At 46.1% G+C, this 23129-nt stretch overlaps 1 protein-coding gene across 1 annotated transcript in view; it reads left to right on the plus strand.

Annotated features, from left to right (window-relative positions):
• The first annotated feature begins 2874 nt into the window (after positions 1-2874).
• Positions 2875-23129, plus strand: part of EXTL3 (exostosin like glycosyltransferase 3) — a 136015-nt gene continuing 115760 nt past the window's right edge. The window contains exon 1 of the mRNA XM_032103580.1: positions 2875-2958. The gene's annotated coding sequence lies outside the window, so the exon portion shown is untranslated. The remainder of the gene's footprint in view (positions 2959-23129) is intronic.

Here is a 23129-nt window from a genome sequence, read left to right on the forward strand (position 1 = left end):
AGGAATTCGGAAGGAATTCGGAAGGAAGGAATTCGGAAGGAAGGCATTCGGAAGGAAGGCATTCGGAAGGAAGGCATTCGGAAGGAAGGAAGGAAGGAAGGAATTCGGAAGGAAGGAATTCGGAAGGAAGGAAGGAAGGAATTCGGAAGGAAGGAATTCAGAAGGAATTCGGAAGGAATTCGGAAGGAAGGAAGGAATTCGGAAGGAAGGAATTCGGAAGGAAGGAAGGAAGGAATTCGGAAGGAAGGAATTCGGAAGGAAGGAAGGAATAAGGAAGGAATTCGGAAGGAAGGAAGGAAGGAAGGAAGGAAGGAAGGAAGGAAGGAAGGAAGGAAGGAAGTCAGTCCATCCCTGGGCTGTGCAAATAAATGACAGGGAGGCAGCAGGGCATTGGGGAGACTGTTTTGCAGGCAATCTCTGCTGCAATGCACGCCCCCAGTGAGCTGGAAGTGCAGCCACTTCCCTCTCTTGGATCCCAAAGACTAATCCTTAGGGAATAAGAGACATAAACCTCTTAGCCAGCACGCTGTCAGTGCCCATCGCTGATGAGCTGATTAAAAACGAATGGAAAAGATTAAATTTACCCCCTCCAGGTACCCCAGGAGCTGCCCCGGCTGCAGGAGATGGAGGGGAGATGCTCCTTGCTGGCTTTGCTCTTCTCCATCTGTCTGACCAGACCTGGATGCTCCATAGAAATGTTTCCAGCCTTTGTAATCTCCACAAATCCCATCCCTGTGCTCCACCAGGAGGTCCCGGCAGCACCGGCCCCTTTGAAGATGTTGGATTATCTGTGTGCAAGCTGTCACCTGGAGCTGGAGGAAATGGTGCCAGGAAAATCAGTTAGAGACAAAATTTCCCATAAGGGACCCCCTGTCCCCATCCTTGGTCACCCCCTGGGGACATCCACAATGTTTTACTTTATTTAAGTTGTTGTTCTAGATAGACGTTGCTGCTCTGGATGTGACACTTGACAAACACACCAGGAAAACACGGGATTTCCTGGGATTTGAGAAATATCTGCAGCCCTCCCCAGAATTTGGCCAAATGTTGATTGGGACAGGGACTCTGATCTCCACAGAGTCACATCCCTGCTCCTGGGAAGCAACAGGAGCATGTAGAAAGACGTCATTGGAACAGAATGGGGACTTCGGTTGAAAAAGAGGCTTTTTGAGTCAGAATGAGCTACTGGCAGGGCCTGAAATGTCTCTTCACGTCTGCAGCAGACACAAGGTGGCACCAGAAAGCCAAGTCCTTCCTGTGAGGCTGCTCTTGCCATGGAAAAGCAGAGAGACAAGTTGGAGCTCCAGCTGTGCACACACCTGATTGCTGTGCCGCTGCTTTTCCTCAGAGTCCTTCAGCAATTCTCCTCTCTTGTCACTGATGGCTCTTTTCCAGGTCTTGTCCATGACCTGCAGTTGCTTCTCCTGCCAGAAAAAAACCCCAGGAATTACATTAGTGGATCGTGATGCAAACCGGGAATGTGGATCAAGGCTTGTGAGGTCTCACTTTCAGAGCAGTATTTGGGCTTTAAGCCCATTTTTGGGGTGATCATCATCCCATTGGGACCACTTTTCCTCAGGGTTTTGCTGAGCTCTTGGTTGGCCTTCGAGCAGGATCCCAGTGCTGGGCTCAGCAGAGCAAAACTGCTGGAGTGGTGACCCAGGGAGGTCAAGCCACAAAGTCTCGTTAATATTTAGGTGATTCTGCTGCAGAGCTGCATTAATTACCCACCTGAGATGAATTAATTACCCACCTGAGATGCATTAATTACCTGTCCAAGCAGCCTGGGCACAGAGGAGAGGAAAGGTCTGTGGGGAAAAGCAGGGCAGAAAGTGTCAGGGCTGGGTCTGGGGGCTCTGGGTCACAGCCCCAGACCCACCCTGGCCCCACATCCTCCTGCAACACCCATGGGTACATATAATCCATCAATCTATACATTTCCAGTCCATCAGTCTATGCATTTCTATAACTCTATAACTCATTCTATATGTGTCTAATAAGGTCTCATAACAAGGAGAATACTCTGAACCTTGCACCTCCAGCCATGAGTTTCACCCCAAGAGCTGATATGCCCCAACATCTGCCCCTTCCTCTTCAAACCAGTGCTTCCCACTTATTTTATAGAGGGGGTTTTAAGACACCTTTTTTGGGTTCTGCCTGGGAATGGACACAGAGAAGAGAAGGCTCTGGAGAGATCTTAGAGCCCCTTCCAGTGCCTAAAGGGGCTCCAGGAGAGCTGGAGAGGGACTTGGGACAAGGCATGGAGGGACAGGACACAGGGAATGGCTTCCCAGTGCCAGAGGGCAGGGATGGATGGGATAATGGGAAGGAATTCCTGGCTGTGAGGGTGGGGAGGCCCTGGCACAGGTTGTCCAGAGAAGCTGTGGCTGCCCCTGGATCCCTGGAAGTGTCCATGGTCAGGTTGGACATTGGGGCTTGGAGCAGCCTGGGATGGTGGAAGGTGTCCCTGCCCATGGCAGGGGGTGGAACAATGTGATATTTAAGATCCCTTCCAAAGTAAACATTCTGGGATTCTGTTGTTACACATACACAAACATATATATACATACATACATACATACATACACACATACATAAAATACATGCATACCAGATATACATAAAATTACATACATATATATATATATATAAATACACACACACACATATATATATATAACCACATATACATACCTAGACATACAGAGATACACATTTATACACACACCCCATTAGAACCCCAAATCACCCTGCGGGTCCCCGGGCCCCCCCCGCCCCTTCCCACCCGAGGGGACCCCACACGCAGGAGGTGCCACCAGAGGGCACCGCGCCCCCATTTTTGGGCGCCGCTTCCCAGAATGCAGCGAGCAGGGCCGGGGGCTCCGCGGGTTCCGCACGCCGGGCTGCGGCCGCAGGGACAGCGCGGAGCTCCGCGGGGCAGCGCAGCCCCTCCGCCAGGTAAGCGCTGCGCTCCCCGGGACACTTCGGGCGGCAGGATATGATTTAATTTAATTTTATTTTATGTTATGCTATGTTATTGGATTTATTTTCTGGTTTTTTTTTTTAATTTTTAGTTTATTGGTTCAGCTTTTATTCTCATTATTTTTTCCCCCCATTTATTTTAATATTTCATTACTTTATTTTATTCTACTTTATAATCACTCCCCGCCGCACAGGAGGGATACCCCGGACTCAGCTCGGGAGCAGCACCAGCCCCTCCCGGGATGGTTCCCGGTTGGAGGGGACCCATCCTCCTCCTCCTCCTCCTTTCCCCTCCCTATCCCGGGCTGGAGATGCCCCTGGGGCTTGGCATGTCCCTGGGGCTGGGGGTTTTTCCAGTGGGATGAACCCCTGGCTGAGCTGGCAGCTGCTTTCTTGGGGGAGGTGGGGTGGGTGGGTTTTCATCCAGGTCCCCAAAGTTCGGGGAAACTCGTGTCGGTGGCCCTGGGGTGGCACCGGCTCCTCTCCTGCTGCGCCGGGATGGTGCAACATAAATTAGGTTTCATGTGACGGCTGCGTTGAAACAGCGGGCGGGGGTTCCTCTGCCCCCGGTGAAAGTTGCGTTCGAGTTTGGCGATTTGGGCCATGGGGAATGCAAGGAAAATTGGAGGCTTTGGAAGGGCTTCTGTGCCACAGGGAGAAATCCCTGCAGGGAGGGAGAGCCGGGAATGGTCGGAGAGGAGGCGAGCGGCCCCCGAGAGCAGAGGAATGGCTTTGGCTTTCCTTAAAGAGGCATCTCGGCAGCCCCGGTGTAGTGGTGCCTCTCATCGTTCAGCTATGGCTGCGTTAACTCCGTGTCTGGGATGTGAACCAGGAGAGTGTGGGCAGAGCAAAAGGACTTGGAGAAGTCAGGATGCTCTGGTCTCGGTTCCTTGCTCGGGTCCCCCTTGGTGTCCTGGATCTGGGTGCTCAGGACTCACCATCTCTCTCGAATTGTTTTTTGAGTTGGTTAAAAACCTGGTTTGCACAAAAGCCCCCAGCCAGAGCAGCATTAAAGAAATTTTTCCTAAGCCAGGAAGAGAAGTTGGACCCGGGCTAGAGCAAATAAACTTGTATTTCATCATGCTGGAAGCTGGGTTTCTTTGTGTTCCACTCTGGTCTGGGCAGTCTGGGCTCCCTACAGCCACAGATGTTTCCCCGTCCAACCTGCACCTTCAAACGTGTCTCAGTGGCCGAGCGAAGAAACTTCTGCTCCTTCGTGCAAACCTCGCTCCCTGCAGAGGCTGCTCTGTGCTCTGCCTCCCTCGGGCTTTTCTCTGGGCGTCTCTCCCCTCGGTTGCTGCAGGAAGGGGCTTTGCAGGGTTTCTGCTCCAGCTCAGCACCAGGCTGAGATGCTGCAGACGTGGAAAGTGTGAGCATGGCTGACCTGGCAGCGCTGTGCGCCAGCCGGAGCCGTGCGCTCTGCCCGGGGATGCGTGCCGGCTCCGCGGCCAGCGCTGCTCAGCGGGAGGGAAAGGATGCTGCAAAGGAGGACAAACGCCGTTACTTTTATCTCTGGTAAAAGCTAAAGGTGCTGAAGTGTTTCTCTGCCCATCCCCACTGCTGCAGACCTGGCCAGGTCTGGGAGCTGGAGCCCAGCTGTCCCAGTGATCATGGGAATGTGCCTGTCCAAAGCAGGAGCTCAGGGCTCAGGGGATTTCAGGGGTGGAGGTGCTGGTGCATATCATTGATATGAGACTCTAAATGGTCCCAGAGAAACCTTGAGCAAGAGCTTTCTCCCTGCTGGAAGAGCCTGTGCAGCCTCAGGGATGCAGGATGGGTGCAGGAGTGATGAGGAGATGCAGCCCAGTGCCATCAAATACCAGAGATGGGAAAAATGGGGTACTAGCAGGAGAAAAAATAAAAATCAAATGATGTCTTGCGCCCTGATGTGCTCTTTCAAAATAAATAAGGGGGGATGCAAGCCTGTTGATCCTATAGCAATGGGCCTGAGGGGCCCTGTGGCTCCTCTGCAGCACTGCCAGCACAGAATCTGCTGGCGAGACATAAAATCACTGTAGTTCATTACATGTGTTCCATCTTCTTATAAGAAAACAGATGAAATGTAGGTGCCAATGTCTCAAGTGCACGCGAAATGCTGCTACATCGGGAGAGAGGGAAGATTTTGACACGCTGAACTGGTTCCATCCATTAGTCATAATATTTCCAGCACGCCACACGTGCACTCACATTTTCATATTAATGGTTGCATGGGAAGCAAACTCAGAGGTGATGCAAGGGAACGTGGAGAAATCCAGGTGCATTTTTCCTCTGCAGAGCCCTTTGTTCTCCAAGAGGGACCTCCAGCTTCAGTCCATTTGTGGCTGGCGTAGGTGATGCTTTCATTTCTCTGATACATTTTTGGCCTCTTTATACCAGTCTTCGTGCTTTGGAAGGAGGGAGGATGGAAATGTTGCAATTCCTGCTGAAGAGTTTGACATTTTGTAGCAGATAAAGCCAAATGCAGACAGTTGCTTTGATCTGGCTCCTTTTTGCTGAGTTTAAGGGAAGGCAGGATGGGATTCAGGCTGGAGGTGGAGAAAGAAGGTGGCGCATACACCCCTCATGTCACGGTGACATCCAGCTCTGGTGTTTTCAGCAGACGTACATCTCTGGGAACAGACTCTTTCCAACTGGTTTGGTGCCCAGAAACTTGAATCAGTCGTATCCAGCAAAAATAAGAAGGTGAGGGAACATCTGCTCTCATGTAATTTGGTCTCTGGGGATCCCAAAAAGGATTTTGTGATTGTTGGGTGAGTTGGAATTGAAGGTTCACAACTGCTTCCTCAATTTCTTTTATTTCTCTGTCTCCCTTGGGAATGAGGAAAAGGTTTCCAGTCCCACGCCAGAGTTTGTGTTTATTATATCTCTAGTTGGTCTCTGGTGGGTCCTGGAAGCAGATGCCTGGAAATGGTCAAGCAGAAGCTTTCATGATCCCTGTAGCAGGACCAGGAAAGGTCCTGGTGGCCCTTCAAATGCTTGAGGAGTGATGGGCACTGGTGGCTGTCGGATGGATGTTCACATCTGCTGACTGCTCCCAGCCAGGGATGGCTCTTTCCAGATGTGCCGTTTCTTGGATTTCTTCCCCAAGCATCCACTGGATTTTCCCAGAGAAGAGGTACTGGGATGTCCAGTTGCAGAAGGAGAAGGAGCTGCTCTCTGGGCTGTGTGTCACCTCCCTGCCCTTTCTGTACTCCCTTGGAAAAAACAGAGAGTTTTCTATGGAATGTGGCCCAGGGATGCTTTTTCCTTCAGAATGGGTCTGAACTTGTCCACTTCAGCTGCAAAACCTTCAGCTGCTTGCATGGGCCACTCTTTAAAAACAAAGGCACTTAGAAAACTATTCTTTTCCCAAAAAATAGCTTTGTTGGCTGGGACTGTCACTGAGTTGCATTCCTGGTGGTTAAATGATGGCTTTGTTCCTATTAGTTAATAAGGCAATGATTATGATAGGAAATTAACAGGAAATTGTTAAACTAATTAATTCAATTAATAGGAAATGCTAACAAGCATTTGCCCTTCTCTGGGGCTGCCAGTGGATGATTTCTGTACAAACCTGTGTCAGCTCCAGATGCCAGAGCAGAGGCTTCACTGGGGACCCAGTTTGGACATGTGGCTCCTCAAGGGGACCATTTGCTGGCCAGCCAAGTGGCCGGCGCGGCCAGGGGAGCGTCCAGCTCTCAGTAGGAGCTGGCAGCAAAGCCACACTTGCTTTCAACTCATCTGGCTGGGAGGTGGGAGCGTGTCCTGCTGCCAAATGAGGAGAAACTCCTTATTTCTGAAACACAGCAGAAGGAGGAATCGCTCCCAGCGATGTAGAGGGGCTGGAAGGAGGCAAAAAGGGTGAAGAAAATCACTCCTCCACTCTGATGCATCTCCAGCGTGGCCTTAGGAATGGATCCACCTTCAGATGGAATCGGAATGGTAAAAAATCAGCCATTCCTGGCTGCCTTGAGTGCCACTGCCCTCATGTGCTGTGGTCCTGTCCCAGACTTCCATTGAGTCCTGGCTCTGGCCTTGGTTTGCCAATCTGAGATTTTTCCAACCAAAAACCAGAAAACTCTGAAAATTTCAAACAAAAGCCCAAGCAATTCTTTCTCTTGCAGCTTTCATTTCACAGTTCACCTTTCTTTCTGGCAGTAATTCCTGCTGGGGCTTCTGGCTTCCTAGAGAAAGGGTAAAAAAAAAAAGAAAAAAGAAAGCAGGCATTTAATAATAGATCAAAAATGAGATTATGCAGTAAGTCAGCCCTCCCCTTCCCAAAATGCAACCAAAGAAATTGCACATCACCTTGAAAAAAGAAAGGAAAACAGTGTAGATCAAACCTGATGTTAAGTATGGATGAGGTACTTATATTTTATTTAATGGCTGTCTGCTGTCCTAGAACAGCCGCCCTCCCCTGATTTTCGGTTTGTGATTAATTAAAGAGTGGAGATGAACTGGGATGGGGAAAATTCAGTGGAGCTCCCAATGGGAATGCAGGGGGGCACAGGTTGGCTGCTTGGCACACCTGGAGACAGGCACACCTGGTGGTGGTTGTAGTAGCTCCCAAAAACCAAGAGGCTCAGTGAGAGGCTCCTTGTTGTCCATCTGCAATGACAGTTCTGTCCATGTCTGGTGGAGCAGTGGGGTCACCGAGGGAAGGGAACCCGAGGGGCTTTGTGCCAAATGAGTGGGTGCCAGCAGAAGTGCCGTGATGGAGGGAAGAGGTGATTATTAGTCATGGGTAATTAGTCACCAGCCAGGGCGCCCCGGGAAGCTGGGCAAGCCGCAGCCTGGGCCAGCGCTCAGCCAAGGCTTGACGAGACACGACTTCCCTGGAAAGGAGGCTTAGCCCTGGCGCTGGGCATTGAGGCTGTCAACCCTGGGCCTGTTCTTGTTTGCTGTAAATCATCTGGCTCTTTCAGCTTTTGGGTTTGGTGGGGCCATTGCCACAGGCCAGGTGGGAAGGTGGGAGTTGGAATTGGCATGGTCTTGGCCGCCTCAGCAGCCTGTGGGGCATTTCTCCTCCTGGCTCATCCCAAAGTTCTCCAGAGCCAGCGTGGACGCTGTGTATGCCAAGTGCATGGGCTCCAGTGAGCCAGGCTGGGAGAAGGTGCTAGGGGAAAGCTCTTGCTCTTGGACAGTGTCTCCAGCAGAGCACCTTCAGCCTCACCCTCCTGAGGTCCTGTTTACACCCTTGAGGAATGAAATACCAAGAGGGACATGAGGCATAGAGAGTTGTCTCCCATGTTATCCTTGTCCACCATGGATAACCCAGCCTGGGTCATTCCATGGGGATGAAGACCCACACAAGGCCATGTTGGAGGGGCTTGGAGCAACCTGGTCTAGCGAAAGGTGTCCTTGCCCACAGCAGGGGGTTAAAACAAGATGAACTTTAAGTTCCCTTCCAATACAAGCCACTATAGGATTGTATGATTCTATAACATGCAGCTGCAGGTCTTTTTCTTGCTAAATCACCCACTTTTAAGCACAGAAGGTGTCACAGCCCCTCTTGCTTTGTGAGAAGAGGCTGAGCAGCTATATCCATCGCAGCCGTGGGCAGGAAGAGAACAAGAGCAGCAATCCCGTGCTGGCTCTGGCACGTGGGGCTGTGAATGTTCACCAATGGCTGCCAGAGCACCAGATGAGGCAGAAGTTGCTGGAAATCACCATTCCCATCCTCTAAGCACCCTTGAAGGTGTTCATTTATCTTCTTTGCCACCTTTCAACTTTCTACTTGTAGAGCTGGAGGAGAATCTGTTTCATTATCTGCTGGGTTGCTGCTCTTCTTGTTTATTCCCCAGAAGGAAGAAAATTAGATGTGTCAGAGCTGAAACTTAAATAAATCCAGACTTTGGAAACAACCACATGGAGTTAGAATGAGCCTCAACAAGAAAATGTTTGTCTTCCACCTTTTTCTGAGACTGACTGGGAGTAAAGCGCAGGGAGAAGACGAGGCAAGGTTTAGTTTCTTTTAATTTCAAATATATTCCGAAAGCGGAGCAGTTGGAATTTCTTTTTTTTCCTTGAAGTTGCTTTGCCAAGTCTGGGTGGAGAAAACCAGCTGAAAGCCTTGCCTTGGTGGATGTGGGATGGAGGCAGGAACACATTTATTTTCTTTATTTACCTATTTTTACCAGTGAGGCCCTGAGGCAAACAGCAAAGCCGTGGCCATGTTGCTGCCTGCGTGCAGGCAACAAGAGCACTTTTCCCTCCCAATCCCTTTTCCCAGCACCAACAAGATCAGCACCGAAGATACGCAATTGAGTCAGCAATGCAGATGCCATCAAATGTCTGCTTTATTCCAGAGCATGAATCAGAGCAGTGTCAGAGACTCATATCCTGCATCTCCTGATAAGAGTGCAGTTACCTCCGAGGGAACGAAACATGGTGAAATCCCTTTATCCCACCTCTTGCAAGCATCTATAACTCACTGGTACCAGCAGTGCTTATTTTAATGCAACTTTTGCTGTAGCATGTGCAGACTGTTATTTTTTTTAAATCCCACATCCTGGAGCCAGAAGATGTTGTGGGTTTATTTTCTATTTGCATTATGTGTGACCAGCATGTCTATATGCACATGTATATGACTATATAAATATCAGTGTTCTTTGGAGCACAAGCTGTTTGTGTTAAGCCCTGTTAGACCAATAAGAGCAGCGTGTGCCATCAGTCCAGGTGCTGGTTGCTCACTCTACGTGTTTTTCCAATGTATCCTATTCTTGGAAAAAAGAGATTAACTTCATTTGACTCTCCAGCCATGCTTTTAACTCCAAAACCATCTTAATTTCTGGGCTTAAACTCTTTCCCTTTCAGTTTGCTGTGGGAATCACATGCAGAAGTGAAACTCTCTATTTCCAGAATTTCTCTGCTTTTCCCTTGCAGGACTTTTCCATGCCCAGCTCTGTGACAGGCCACAGCCAGCTCAGTGACAGTTTCCTGCTGTTGTTCCACGGGGACAGCTTCTGGCTCCCTCTGGAAGGGTTACGTGTGGCCACTGGCTTCTGCCTCACTTGCCTCTTTTCTCCCTTTTCCAGGGCACCAGCTGTGTCCTGTTCCTGCTGCAGTCCCCATTCTGCACTTGGTCTGAAAAGCCTCGGTGGGATGGAAGGAGGCTTGCAGTAGTGCAGTTTATATCCCCTAAAACCAGATACAACAGTGAAATTTTGCTAAAATCTGTCTATATTGCCCACAAGGGACGTGTGGAGCTGTTTAAAAGACATTTTTGCCACTGGTGGTGGTGGTGGTGGAGGCAGAGAAGGACAATTTTCACCTCAGATTCCTCTTTTGAGGGGCTTGTTTGTTCCTTGGGGTTTTTCTACTCCAGAGACTACAGAAGTTGAGGGGATAAAAAGCACTTCTGTGGTTTCCCATCAGTAGATTTGAGGGAAAATTAGTTCAAATCCACCACCTTGAGCTACATCATAAATCTCACTGCAGAAATACGGAGCCTAGACATTAATAATTAGGAGCTTGCACAATAAAGGACTGGAATATTTCACAAATGACACACCATCTTTCGATCCAGCTGATGCTGTGCAGAGATCTGTGTGAAAGTTCTGTGCAGCCAAGGTGCAGAAGTTTTTGCTCCCATTTTTGCCTCTTGAAGAAGAAAATGGGAAGGAAAAATCAGGTTGCATCTCCAAAGTGTTCACTAAAGCTCAAGCACAGGAGTTTGAAGGCTCCCCCTATTAGAAAATGTTTGTATGTGCTGAAAGAAAATGATGCCAATTAATAGTTATCCTTTCCTTCTTCCCACGTCTTGAAATCACTCCAGTTCAGCCAAGCTGCTTCCTATCAAACTTTCACACAAAAAAGAAAGAATCTGCTGGGCTGTGACTGAACATGAGCAATGTCACTCCCCAGGGGTCTGTGTCCCTGAGGTTTGACGACTGCAGGAAAAGGGCTGTGGGCCGTGAGATGACAAATGGAACTCCACAGTTGCTTGTTCATGCTCCAGCAAAGCTTTGTTTTGGGTGTAGATATTTCCCAGCCATGAGGCTGAAATCTCAGCAGCTCTTATATGAATATTCTTCACCTTTTTTCTTGACGCAGTTTGAAGTAATTGGAGGGCTGGTGATATTTTGAACAATTTATCCACCTAGGAAATTATGACCTTGGATTTATTCAATCAAATATTATCAAGATTAAGAGTGAAAATAGCTGAGCTTGTCAGTCACAAGGAATTGTGTTGCAGCCTGGGCTCAAATCCATCACCTGAAAGCAGGAGACTCTGGCAGGATATTCTTTATTCATCAGCAAGAGGCATCACAGCAAGATCATTTAACTGTAATTCATCAATTTATCAGGCTACTCAATTAAGTGGGGGCTGGAGAGAGGATAAAGGGAATGATTGTCTGTTGTAATGAATCTTTGACCACCTGAGGACTTTCCTTGCTCCTTGCTCTTTTGTGTTTCATGTTGCCTTGAAGGCCTTGTTAAAAGGAAAACATCACAATGGTGGTGAAAAGAGAGGCTTAAAGAATTAAAAGGATTGATGAGATAGAGCTTTTGCTCTACCTGGGTTGTCACTGACCTGGGCCTGACAACCATAATCTGAAGAAATTCTGGAGAATTTCAGGTGGATTTATGGAAGAAAATTACTGAAGTAAAACTTTGTGCAGCGTGGAGTAAAGGGATGAACTTTTAGGTCCATCTCAGCTCTGTTCTTTCTTTGTCTGTGGTGCAGCCCCAGTCTAATTGGCGAAGCAGTTTGGGAGTGTGGTGCAGCCTCTGACTCTGCTCTGAGTGGTCCTGTCTGGCTTCAGCTGCCGGGACCGTGGCAGTGTCATTCTAGTGCTGGCTGATGCCAAGAAGCTGGGCTGGGGGGTTTCTTTATCAGTGTGGTATTTTAGACATTTGGCAGTTCCCAAGTTCATCCAAATACTGATTTTTCTGCGTGCTTACACCTAAATCTTTAAGTTGTTTTGCTGCTTGGGATCTCTGCTCAGATCCATGACACAATAACCAACATCTGTGTTGTCGTCTTACAAAATGAGCCTCAATCTCACCCAATCACCCCGTATGTTTGTGCCACCCCAACAACTTCTGAACCTGCCAGCCTGTTTCATGCAAGCCTGACAAAGAGACACTGGGCTGAAGGGTAATGAAGGTTGCATAAGTTCATGAAAAACAGGCAGTGAGGCATGAGGGATAGCCCGGGTACTCACAGAGCCTCGGGGAGGGGTGTAGTGCCAGCTTGCGCCAGCTTGTGTGAGTGGATACCAGACAGTGCCCAGGAGGGAGGGAGATCTTCCAGCTGTTCCATGGGATCTATCAACGGGAGCCAGAGCGGGGGCCCTTTGCTGCTCTGGTAGACCTCAGGCCCGTGGATGCCCATCTCTATTTGCAATAAAACTGGTTTTCAGTTTAAATGCAGTGGCAGTTTGGGCAAATGTAGCCCGGAGTGAGGTGTAGCTGCTTGTCTGCTTTCTGCAGAAACACAGCAAAAGGCTTGAGCAAGTCCAAGCTCTCCAGATCAGGAAGCATTTCCTTCTGCCTGGGTTTCTCACATGTCCTGTTGTTTTCTTTCAACAAAAGCAAGAGAAAGGGAGAATTCATTTGAATTTGATGCTAAAATACCTTCAAGAAGATGAAGCAGAAGGAACTGTTAGAAAGAGGGATAGGTGGAGATTAAAAACACTTTCTTTCTCTCGTTGTCCCTTGCACACACATTATACATATACGTAGCCTGATCTTGTGCTCTGCAGGAAAATAAATTGTAAAGGAGACAATACAAATCAAGGTGAAAGGGGAAAAAAAAGAGGATGAGTCAGGTCTGCTCTGCTTATCTGAACCGAGGGGGAGCCTGCCTGGTGCTCCTGACAGGTTTTTTCAGGAAAGATAAAGCATTGGGTTGATGACAGGTTATGAGATAGACTTCGAGGGCTATGAAAATTGCTGGTAGGTACTTGAATGGCTCTGACTGCACAGAGTGAATTGGAGTTGAGTCGCAACAATTTCCCAAAGCTGTGCAGATTAACATAAAAATACCAAGGAAGTCCAATCTTTGAATTTTTATCTGCTTCAGCTCTAGAGTCAAATAGGGGCATTACAGAAGTGCCATCCATTTGAATTGATTGTCACTGCAGCTTTTGTGAAGGCTGCATCTGGGTTTATTGATAATGTTGTTGAGGTGCTTAGAAACACAAGTGTGTTGGGTTTATTTTCCCTTAAGTAACTTATTCTTGTTTCTGGCATTTTGTTAAGATATTTTTTAGTTCTGGTCTCCCCTGGAGATCTCCGCTGAGCTGAGCATTGGTAACAGAGATGCCCTGTGCATCTTTTCTCCAAGAGTTTGCCATAAAGCTGAATCTGTTTGTAAATTTTAAAGTAATTTTATTTGCTGGAGGAAAAACTGAGATGAAGAAGAGAATCTAGGAATTGTGATTTACCAGCCTTCTAGTGAGGAGGCTTTGCTAGGTGTTTTTTTTTTTCTTGGTTAAACCACATCAGCTGAAGTGCAAGTTTAGTGGCCAAAACTTCCTGTTGATCTCCATTGTACCATTACTTCACCCATTTTGCTTCCTCTGCTGCTCCCTGCCTGCACAGAGAAGATATAAAATCAGTTTCACACACATTAGAGAAGTAACTTTATATGTGAAGTTTCAGGATTGGGGACAAGTGTTTTAGGTGGTAGATGTGTCCTGCTGTCACGGAAACACAAGGGAAATTCCTCCTACTGAAGGGGCTGTGTCACTGGGAGCCTTGAATTTCAGCCTTGTGCTCCTCTGGTTTAAAAAATTGCTTTTTAGGAGCTGTGGCCAATGACTTCACCATTTTGCCTTTGTTCTCATCTTTATAAACAGTTCCTGCACCTAAGGAGGTGGTTGTGAGAATTAGTCATTGGGTTTAGAGCTCTTTGAAGATGGCAAGTGGTGTATAACAGTTCAGTGTTTATTAATGCCATGGCTTAATATGATGAGAATGTTTCACAGCTGAGCTCAGCCACGCCGGGATGGAGCCCAGCAAGTTGCAGTGGGCTTTGCTTCACTGATGTCTCCCAGGTGTGCCAGCTGTGCCACCGCCTTACCTGGCCCATCACACCTAACCCGTGGGCTGCAGCAGGGAGCCTTCCCTCTCCACACTCCCCCAGCAGGTTCTGCTTCCACTGGCCTCCTGCCACAGCACACGCCAAGTTTAAATCTGGTTCTGTGTTTTTGGCTTTGTTCCTTTGAAATGTTTTCAATTTTCTTGGCTTCAGCTGATCCCAGTGGCATCTTTTTATGATGCACTTTATTCTACTGCTTCTAGTGCAATTACACTCCTAAAGTTCAGCCTATTTTTAATTACCAAAAAAAAAAAAAGGCAGAGCATAGTATTGTTCTGTCACTGGTGGGAGAAAGGGAGGATTTTTCTTCCTCTTTAAATTTGATTGAATTTAAATCTTGACATACGTAGTGGTTTTAGTGAAACTTTGCTGTAATTGGAAGGGCAAATGGTTGTTTGCTCTTGCACTCTTGCGAGCCGACACTGGTATTGATTAAACACAAGCATTGCCATATATTGGAGGATCTCAGAGTGCTTCAGGACTGGTGAATGAAGAAGGCTTGGACAATGTCATTACTTTCTCTCCTTTCCTCTCTGATGAGGAAGATGAAGCAATTTTGTAAGGCTGGTACTGAGGTAATGTTTGCTGGGGACAATTGCTGATCTGCAGCAGTGGATGTGCAGAGCTGGGTCAAACCCTGCCCACACCAGCTGGAGTGATCCCCATGTTTATTCTCCAGTTTGCTCCTCTCGCTGAGCTCTGTCTGGCTGCACTTGCACCAGGAGAAGCTTTGCTGCCTGTGGCCAGTGGGATTTCAGAGTTCGGTGGTGGTGTCAGCCTGTTTCTGCAGTTCCTGTGTGGGCATGGATTTATGGGGAGGGAGAGGAGGGATGGGAGGAGGACAGTGGCTGTGCTTGGGTTGTGTGAGTGCCCTCTCCTTCACAGGTGGGTGAAAGAAAATGATTTAATTTAATTCAAATTTAATGAAGTTGTTTTTGCCACTTTTCATTTTACTTGTGCATCAGCTCTTCTTTTGCATGAGAATAGAAATTAATTTTGTTTCAAGTTCTGGAAACCTGAAGACATGCTGAATAGATAGAAATTTGTTCTATTTATAGGTTGCAGAATTTCTTTGTACAATAAAGCAGTTTGTTTTAATTTAAACTATGCATTCAGCACATTTAGCTTAATTTTATTTAACTATGAGTTTGACATGTCTTTTTCATTGTTTTTTAAATTTGTGACATAAACCCTAAGTACAATGAAAAAGTCAGACTAGTCATTAAGAAACTTCATTTACCATTTTTAACATCAAATGTGTCGACTTGCATGGTTTATTAATTTTTACAGATGCCCAACTGTAAAATTAGGACAGCTTTGCAGTTCAGGCAAAGGCCTGGTTTATGGAGAAATATGCCTTTGTTGTTCTCCACCAGCAAAAACCAGCCTTTCATTAAGGAAAAAAAAAACATACAAAAAAATGCAAAGCAAGAGAGTTTAAATCAATCAGAATTGAAGTATTTTGCTCCTATTTTGCATCAATAAATCCTGTATTAAAGGCAGAAAAGGCAGGATGGTTGAAAAAGGATTGGCAGGCAAGTTAGCAATAGTGTTCCTCATGGACTGGTCCCAAGCCTGGTCTTAATCAAGGTACTGACTAATGATAGAGCAGAAATTAATGGGATTTGGAGGTGTCATCAAAAGAGGAAAAACAGGAGATCCTAGGAGAAGAATGACTGACTATAGGACTATTTGTCTGTAAGCAAATGTGAGTTCTTATAATGCAAACTCTGATAGAAAGCTGGGGGTTCTGTGTGGGAATTGGAATGTATTAATCAACCACAGGATAATTCTGATGTCTTGATGATAAAGATACATTCTGGGATCACATTTGTCAACTGAATTATTCCCACTGGTGACAAGGAAATGCAAATGCCACTGCAACGGGTTTTAGTGAGGCATTGCTTGAAATGCATTCTGCATTCCTTGTCCACAGGAGAAAGATTGATTCCAGCTGGAAAAGGTGCAGGGGAGGGCATCTGCTAGAAATGATCTGGATAACAGGGAATCTGGTTCCCAAAATGATTAAAGGAAGCTGGATGGTCAGGTGGTGACAAAAAAAAGGCAGAGAAAAATTAGATTCTTTCTCGATAAATACACTGGTGTAAATACCAGAGAGGGAGAAGAGTTATTGAAGTTAAATGACAATTCTGGCACAAGAACAAAAGACTCTGAAAAAGTTTAGTCTGGAAAAGAGCAGAACAGCTTCAAACCAAGGGAGGTGCTGGAAAAGCCTTCTAATAGGAGTTGTGTAAAGGGCTAAAAACCTGATTACTGTGAAGATGGAGCCTGATAAATGTATTAATGGGATTATGCAATGTGGTTGGCTTCAGTATTAAGGGATCAGACTCTGGATTTCCTGTCTCACGCTTTTGCAAATACACTTAAGGATCTTGCAGGTAACAAACAAAAAAGGAAGGTTTACATTTTAAGAAATATTTTCATTATGATTCAGGTTGGAGTGGGTTGCTCTGTTTGTAATGCACTAATAACTGAACTGGGTGAACTGTGGAAAGGAGGAAGTACCTTCTGAGCTGGGAAAAAGCAGCAGCTGCCACCTGCTTCCTTATTTTAGTGGTTGGCTTTGGCAGCAGGGCTGTGCTACTTAGATATCTATTTTTTAAAATTTAAAGCCTTTTGTACAGTAAAGTTAGGCCTTGAAATAGATTGTGCTCAAAATGCTGACAATTATTTATTGTTATTTATCATTGGTAAAATGCTTTTTAAAAAACCTGCAGCACTTAAGCCATGCAAGTGTTTATTATCGATCCCGGCATTCTCGTTATCGATCCCCGTCTTCCCCATTTACAAACAGTCCCCAGATTTCTGGTTGCTTTGCTAGAATCCCAATAAATAAGACCAAGTGCTTTTTTATCAGAAGGCCATGGTTATTTTATCAAAGATGAGTGCCAGGCTATTTTAGCACGGTGTAACTTTGATTTCATGGGCACTTTGTGCTCAGTATTTCCATGCTTTTTATGTTTTGATTCAGCCTCAGTTCTCCAGCCTTGTCTGTCATTGAGAGCTGAGCCTTCCCCATCCTCCATCCTTAAGCAAGGATATTCTGCCTGGAGGTCTCCATGATTCCAGAGGGACACTGGAAGTAGGGGATGACTGTGGTTACAGGACAACTTCAGGTGCACTTTCAAACGTGGCTGTGGGATGTCAGAGCTCACCCTCCCTTCACCCCCACACTCTCTTCACTCAACAGCAGCATCTCTGTTCAGACAGGGGGCTTGACCCTGACTATCTCCAATCTCCAGCGTGTTCTCCTCGCTTCCTACTTGTGCTTCTTATTCACATTCTCTATTCAGGATGCAAAGGCAGATGGTTTCTCTTTTTTGGTTTCAAGGTCTTAGTGGAGCCTTTCAGCCATTCAGCCTCTCAAACTAGTTCGCTTAATTACCTCAACTTTTTGAAACTGAAAACCTTCCAGACCTGCTTTTATTTTGCTTAAACTGAGTTAATTTGTGGCAAATAGGCTTGAATTGAGTGATCACAAGCAGCTTTTATTACAGCATCCTCACTATTTGCCAGAAGTCTCCTGCAGAATCACCTCTCATTTGCTCAGTGCCTGTTTTGTTCAGAGGTCTGTTGGCTCTTACATCCCGGATTTACAGGGCTCCACTGTTGGTATTTGTTCTTCCTTCTAGACCTGGAATTTAAGACTCCCTTATCAGCCAGCTCCTCAGAGTATTTCTTTTTCTCTCTAGTCATTTTTAAAAGCTCTCTGCACACATCCAAACCCAACGGTGGGGTCTCCAGCGGACCTCCAGCACAGTCCCAGCAGACAGCCTTTTACAGCCTTTTCCCAAAGTGACTCTAATCCAGAAAGATCGTTTTATGCCTGCTATCGCTTTGGATTTTTAGCAGACACAGATGATTCACTCAGCTCACAGAAAGAACCGTGGAACAATGTCCCAAAAGATTATTTAAATGGAGTTTTGGGAGTGCATTTGGGGTGACCATGGGTAGTGTGCAGGCTCAAGGTCTGAGTTTGGTGGGGGGTTTTGAGGGTGGGTGTTTTCCCCAGCCACCTGCAGACATGTTTCCCAGCTGCCTTTAGCACATGATGATGATAATTTCTAACAGATTGTTTTCCTGACAAGGAAGAATTATCCCTGCTTTACATTGTGGGAGCTGAACCCAGGGACAAATGGAACAGCTGGCTTAAACACACAGGTCTGCGTGAGCAGAGTCTGCGCTCCCCCAGTCTTTTCAAGCACGCTCAGCAATCTGGCAGCTTGTCAAGGACCCTCAAATTTTGTGGACTCGAGGGTGAGCTGAAGAGCTGGAGCATCACAGCCTTGAGTCTGGTAGCCTGGTGCAACAAAGCACACGCTGAAAACTATGCTTTTGTACTTTACCCAACTGCTTGGTTTGCAGTCACTTTTAATTTAAGTTTAGACAGTGCTGAGTGCTTAATTAAAAAAAAAGTGCTTTTGGTAGGCCAGAGTGTAATGCCCGAGCTGTGCCACAGTTTAAATATGTAGGTGTTTGGGGATTATGTTATAGACAAGCAAAATGATTGTTTCTTTTTAACTTCTGTTTAAATAAAGTTCAAATTATGGAATATTTAGTAAAGCAGAATAAGCTGATGCCTGCCAGCTTTTTCATACCAGTGGTTACCAGATGTGTCTGTATTTAGTATCCCGCCATCTGTTCCAGGGTGGAGTTTGGGGCTAGTCTGGGTATTTGGATGTGTCTTCTTCCTTGGGTATCTCTGGAAAACTTCAAAGCATCTGTGTTGAGATGAAGGGGAAGCATGGTTAGCTGTAATACTCCAGGAATTCAAGGGAATTTTCCAGAAATGCAGCTGATTCCTTAGTGCAGCAGGGCTTGGAAGGAGAAGGAGCCTTGAGGAAAGAGGCAGTGCTGGTATTTTGTGCCGTTACTCAGCCATTGCCAAGACCCAGTTGGAGTTTTGCTTGGCTGTCCCCAGGCTGGGCTGCTGCTTCCTGCTTTGGATTCTGTCTTTCTTAGGAGTCCATGAAATTTCCAGGGGTATTGCAATATGGAAGTCTCTTAATGGGATTTAAAATATTATTTCTGTAGATAAATTCTATTTAGATATGTTTTAGATAATTTCTTTTGATGCTGGATCGGTGTAGAATTACTGCGAGCTGTTACAGAACAAGGGGAAGGAAACTCCCTCTACCTTCACCCACTTATGCCATGTCCAGCTCCACCAAAGCCAGGAGTGGCCCATCACACTGAAATTCATTTCTGGTCATTTTGGGGATGGGGAAAACCATATTTTGGTCAAGAAACTACTTGTGAAAAATACTTACCTAGTGCTGGTAACAGCTTTTGGTTGTAGTGATCTGGAACATACTGGGGAGGAGGGAAAGCTACACTTGTCTCTATCCATCCAGTATCTCTCCATTTCTTTGTCACCACTGTCCTCATCCCTCAGAACTTACATAGGTGTTGCTGAAATAGGAAAATTAGCCTTTTAGAAAGGTTTTTGTGAAGAAAAGAACATAGAATGGTTATGAATGGTTTTATAAACAAAACATTGTGGTTTTGGGCTTGGAATGAGAGGATCTTTAACGTCCCTTCCAACCGAAACCACTCTGTGATTCTATGATAATACAGTCATTTAATTAATTTATCTAGAATGTTTGTCCCTAATCAAACATGTGGCAGTGCAATTCGATGTACTCAGAGTGTGATCCATAATATTCCACCCCAAACAAAAACTTCTACTCCATTTCTTGCCCAATGATTTTTCTTTTACAAAGCCAGGTAAAATAAAAACAGCAAGTGTGCCCTCATTAGCAAGGGAACAGGCGTTTATTTTCCTCATCCCATTTAAGCACCAGGCAATGTCCTCCAGCATCTTTCCAAAAGCTTCCACTACTTTTATAAGCTTATTTTCTTTTGCCACCAGGAACTGGTTCCTCTGTGCAGGATGCTGACAGTTCATTGTGTTTGCTCTTTGGATCCCAGCTGGGGCTGCACCGGGTCCAAAGCAGAATTAGGATTTGGGAGGAAAAAGCCTTTATGTCTCTGTGTCCCTTCCTTTTCCTTTCCTAGGCCAGATATTGCCCCTGGGTGATTAATTTCACGTTCCAGCCCTTTCCATGCTTTATGGCCAGCAGTGGGGTGTATTGTTACAATACTCCTTGTGCCCATGGGGTCTTCAAAGGGTTTTATTTAACTGTACTGAGATGCCTTCACTTACCCCTGAAATGCAGCTACTTAAGCTGTGAAGCCTGGCAGCTGCTCTAACAGCAGGAGCACGACCAGGCCACTGCTTTTATGTCATAAAGTAAGGGAAGAAAAAAATTTCCATATCCATTAAAAAACTGCAGGGAAAATGTAAATTGTCAGAATATAATTACCTAAGCTGGAGTTTGGCCAGCGTTCCAGATTAACATTTCCTCTCGTGAAGCCATGGGATACCTGATGGCCAAAAGCAGTCGGAGTCTCAGCAGGATTAAAAACTGAGCTTTGCTGTGTAGTTGTTCCATAGTGGCTGAGAGATGTAGATAATCTATTTAGCACCTACAGCACCCTGGGGCTAAAAAGTGGCTGAATCCTATGAAATCCGATAGAAGTGTCTGAGGTTAAGAGTGCGGTCTGAAAACATTCCACGAAACTTGTAAAATCCGTGGATGGTCCAACCTTGGTACTGTCTCCTGTGGAAGGGAGGACAAAGAGATTAAAAAAGATGTACCAGAAGGATTGCAGCAGGGAAAAGATGGAAGCCCAGAGTCCTCCCTGCCATTGTTGTTCCGTGTTTTTCTGAGGTTTATTTCAGGCCATGGAAGCGTGCCACGGAAATGTGCATTAGCTGGCTCTGAAACTCCTTAATACCTGCTTGCAATGACTCAATGTAATTTAGAGCAGGATGGAGACACCAGGATGTTTAGGAGGAAGGGAGATTAGGAAGAGGGAATGTAGTGCAGGTAAGGAAAAGAGGGAAAGTGGGGACTATTTACGTGGAAAGGACACAAAGGTGTGATGGCACTTACTGCGTTCAGCTGCAGCTGCCAAGTGTAGGTAAGTTCAAAGGTAATAAATATAAGGGAGGTTCCCAGCCTGAAATAATACAGAGGTGTCTAAAGAAATGATTCTGTGAGCAGAATCCCACACTGGTTTGGGTTGGAAGGGACCTTAAAGCTCATCCAGTGCCACACCCTGCCATGGGCAGAGTCACCTTCCACTATCCCAGGGCTCCAAGCCCTGTCCAACCTGGCCTTGGACACTTCCAGGCATGGGGCAGCCACAGCTTCTCAGGGAATTCTATTCCAGGGCCTCACCACCCTCACAGGGAAGAGTTTCTTCCTAAAGGTTGAACGGAAGGCCAAGATCTAAACTGTGGCTGCTTTTTAGGTGGCTTTGCTTTACATCTGCACGTTTCCGTACAGCAGGATTAGTGTTTTCAGTCCTCCACCCTGTCAGCTTCAGCTCAAGGTCACCATGGAGCTTCCGAGTCTTTAACAGGACTGGCACTGTGAATTGAGTCTGTTCCTTTGGGAAAACAGGTTTGGAAGCTGATAAAAGGCTTCTCCTTGCCAGAAAAGTGTTGGGCAACTTTATCTGCAACTTATTTTCTTGTTTAAACTATTATTAATCACAGGTTATAGACTCTGTCCTTTAGGATCCATTTGTGATGTGGAAATTTTAAATGTGTATGAGAAAATAAAAGCCCGGATGGCAGGAAAGTTTGGAAATTGAGGGTATTTGAATACAGTAATTTTTCTTTTGGGATAAACAGAAGGCAGCAGAGTAGTGCATTTTTCACTTGCTAGAAGGGAAGCTGAAAACTCCTCTTTAATACCAATTCCTGTTAAGAGTAAGAAGAGGAAACACACAGAGAAGGGGATTAAATCTGAAGGTGTCTCTGTCAATATAATCTGTAATAGCCTTGATAACACTTCCTGAAAGGGAGACTTGTCAGACTGGCTGCTGATCCTGGCAGCTTGTTTTCTTCTGGTAGCTGGGAGAAGAATTGTTGCTTGAGTTGAGTCCTGAAGTGCACATTCTCCACTGGTGTCTCTTCCTCAGTGAGGACCTGAAGGGACTGATTGTCTCCCTGTTTCCTCATGCAGAGCTCCAGGTAGATCAGGGTGGAATGCAAAACCCCAAGCCGTGGCACAGTGGGAACAGATGTGTGTGGTAGGACAACGTGGGTGTGTTCAATGATTCGAATGTTAATTTAGTCTTTCTACTGTGTGATAGTCATAGTCTTTTTAAAATTTTTGTCCTGATAAAATATAAAAAGTATTGTTTCTCTGAGCCTTTGAACCTGCAGTGCCTATTCCTGCCCTTCTGTACAGCATGTTCCCTGCGGCGAGATTGGATTTTGTGTTGCTTATCAAAGGGCGGACCTGTGCCCCCGCCTCAACCCTCGCTGGTTTTTCATCTCAGAATAAAAGTTAGTTTCTCCTTGCATTCTTTACACATGTGTAAATGACTGCTAAAAAGTGCAGAGCGATGGAAAAGTGGTTTTTCGCCATTTTGAAGTGCTCATGATTTATTAAAGCTGAGATTCTTGGAGCTTTGTGGCCAGAAACACACCACCCTCTTTTACTCCTGGAGATAAACCCCCATTTCTTCCTGTGAAAAACTCTAATTCCCCCAAAGTTGTCAGATTGTGTGTTTTGGGGTGGAATTTGATTGCTATAAATATGAATGCCTTTCATGGAGCTCCTAATATATAAAATTAGAATGCATAAACAGGGGACTGGACCTGTGTGACGTGGTTTTGTTGTGAGAAGATGCTGGCACTGTTACTTGCCTTTCCCCCCCACATTTATTTCTTCATTGCTTTTTTTCCCCTCTTTTGCTTCAGTTACCATCTGTTGCATTCTATGTTTGGTACTTGTCACTGATTTCTACATAGCTCCTCTGATTTAACAACATTTAACCACTGATGCTGTTCACGCCAACCCTCCGGCTTGGATCTGGATGTTATTTTGTAACAAACTCCAAACCATAGTGGTATTTTAGTATCTGCTGATCATTTTCCCACAATACAGTTGTTTTCCTAACCCCTTTTGCCAGGAGGCACCTGGACGGCTCTCACAGGGTCAGTGGCAACCATTGCATCCACATAACTATAGGGCTGTGGCATGACAGAGCTCCATGGCGGCATCCTCATGGGGTT

The sequence above is a fragment of the Corvus moneduloides genome, chromosome 3 (genome assembly GCF_009650955.1).
Source record: "Corvus moneduloides isolate bCorMon1 chromosome 3, bCorMon1.pri, whole genome shotgun sequence".
NCBI classification, from domain to species: Eukaryota; Metazoa; Chordata; class Aves; order Passeriformes; family Corvidae; genus Corvus; species Corvus moneduloides.